The sequence below is a fragment of the Trifolium pratense genome, unplaced genomic scaffold, assembly GCF_020283565.1.
Source record: "Trifolium pratense cultivar HEN17-A07 unplaced genomic scaffold, ARS_RC_1.1 scaffold_55, whole genome shotgun sequence".
In the NCBI taxonomy this organism is placed as follows: domain Eukaryota; kingdom Viridiplantae; phylum Streptophyta; class Magnoliopsida; order Fabales; family Fabaceae; genus Trifolium; species Trifolium pratense.
This window is the reverse complement of record NW_025721044.1, coordinates 565,377-567,876: the sequence shown is the minus strand read 5'-3', so window position 1 is coordinate 567,876 and position 2,500 is coordinate 565,377.

The following is a 2,500-nucleotide window of genomic DNA, read 5'->3' as shown; positions in this document are numbered from 1 at the left end:
ATCCAGCAACGCCAACTCCGCTTCGCTAGGCACGAAAAATCAAACAAGAATAGTTTACCGAGTAGCAACATTGGCACAATTTTCTTGCCACAAGCAAAAGCACGGCAAGCCCATGCATTCCCACGAGAGGGTCACCGAGTCGGGACAGCAACAACCTTATTGCCAAGCAAAAGCCAGGCAATCCCACCCACGAGGGTGGGAGTTATGCACAAATAGGTGCTTACCATGCTATCCATGCCCAATGCAAGCCAAGGCCTGCCCAAGCCAAGAACAGCATGATCATCACCAAGAATAGTTTACCGAGTAGCAACATTGGCACAATTTTCTTGCCACAAGCAAAAGCACGGCAAGCCCATGCATTCCCACGAGAGGGTCACCGAGTCGGGACAACAACAACCTTATTGCCAAGCAAAAGCCAGGCAATCCCACCCACGAGGGTGGGAGCTATGCACAAATACGTGCTTACCATGCTATCCATGCCCAATGCAAGCCAAGGCCTGCCCAAGCCAAGAACAGCATGATCATCACCAAGAACAGTTTACCGAGTAGCAACATTGGCACAATTTTCTTGCCACAAGCAAAAGCACGGCAAGCCCATGCATTCCCACGAGAGGGTCACCGAGTCGGGACAGCAACAACCTTATTGCCAAGCAAAAGCCAGGCAATCCCACCCACGAGGGTGGGAGTTATGCACAAATACGTGCTTACCATGCCCAATGCCAGCCAAGGCCTGCCCAAGCCAAGAACAGCATGATCATCACCAATTTCCTCACAAATTCATCCAAATTTCAATTTTTTGATCGAATTCCATCAAGAATGTCCATGAATTTGATTGAAATGATGAAAAGAGCAACGAAATTGCAGGGGAAAACACGTTAAGACGTAGTTTTTGCTTGCCTGCTGTGCCCATAGGCGCGCCCCGTGCCTGCCGAGCCTACCCCCACACCCACCCTCCCCCTATATATGACTGGAAGGCCATTTTCAGTTTTGTAGAAAAAGTGCACTTTTTTCCCTGTATCCATAAGTTTTTAAAAGTGCTTAAAAGTGGACCTAGAAGACGAATTTTTTTTTGAATTTTTTTATGGTTGTTAGGGACATTAAAACAAGCAAAACCACGAAAGAATCGTAATATTCCGATGTCGGATGAATTAATTACGAATTTTTCGGCCGAAACTTCGCAAAGGGCGGATACCACGTAAAAAACAACCTAGAAGTCGAATTTTGACTTCGTTTTTTTTGTGCACACCCCACACAATAAGTATAAGTGGACTGGAAAGTGGCTAAGCGATCCGACGAAGTTTCGATTGAGTTTGATTTTTTGGCCGAAAACTCGAAAAAAAGGCGGATTTGACGTAAAACGCCGCCTAGAAGTCGAATTTTGAGACGGTGTCTTGTGTGCACACTCCACACAATATGTATAAGTGGACTGGAAAGTGGCTAAGCATTCCGAGGAATTTTCGATTTATTTTGATTTTTCGGCCGAAACGCCGAAAATAGGCGGATTTGACGTAAAACGCCTCATATAAGTCGAATTTTGGGAAGGTGTCTTGTGTGCACACTGCACACAATATGTATAAGTGGACTGGAAAGTCGCTAAGCATTCCGAGGAAGTTTCGATTTATTTTGATTTTTCGGCCGAAACGCCGAAAATAGGCGGATTTGACGTAAAACGCCTCATATAAGTCGAATTTTGGGAAGGTGTCTTGTGTGCACACTGCACATAATATGTATAAGTGGACTGGAAAGTGGAAAAATATTTTCGGAGCACTTTGATTTTTTGGCCCCCCGCGTGCCTTGCCACGCCCTTGCTTATAGCAAAACGAGACGGGGCCTTGGTCCAACTTGGCATAGGCATGGAATTTGATCTTTATTACTTGGCCACGGTCATGCCACGGTACATGGAGGTTGCTTGACACCCCCGTGTGCATTTTCGGAGCACTTTGATTTTTTGGCCCCCCGCGTGCCTTGCCACGCCCTTGCTTATAGCAAAACGAGACGGGGCCTTGGTCCAACTTGGCATAGGCATGGAATTTGATCTTTATTACTTGGCCACGGTCATGCCACGGTACATGGAGGTTGCTTGACACCCCCGTGTGCATTTCGGAGCACTTTGATTTTTTGGCCCCCCGCGTGCCTTGCCACGCCCTTGCTTATAGCAAAACGAGACGGGGCCTTGGTCCAACTTGGCATAGGCATGGAATTTGATCTTTATTACTTGGCCACGGTCATGCCACGGTACGGTACATGGAGGTTGCTTGACACCCCCGTGTGCATTTTCGGAGCACTTTGATTTTTTGGCCCCCCGCGTGCCTTGCCACGCCCTTGCTTATAGCAAAACGAGACGGGGCCTTGGTCCAACTTGGCCTAGGCATGGAATTTGATCTTTATTACTTGGCCACGGTCATGCCACGGTACATGGAGGTTGCTTGACACCCCCGTGTGCATTTTCGGAGCACTTTGATTTTTTGGCCCCCCGCGTGCCTTGCCACGCCCTTGCTTA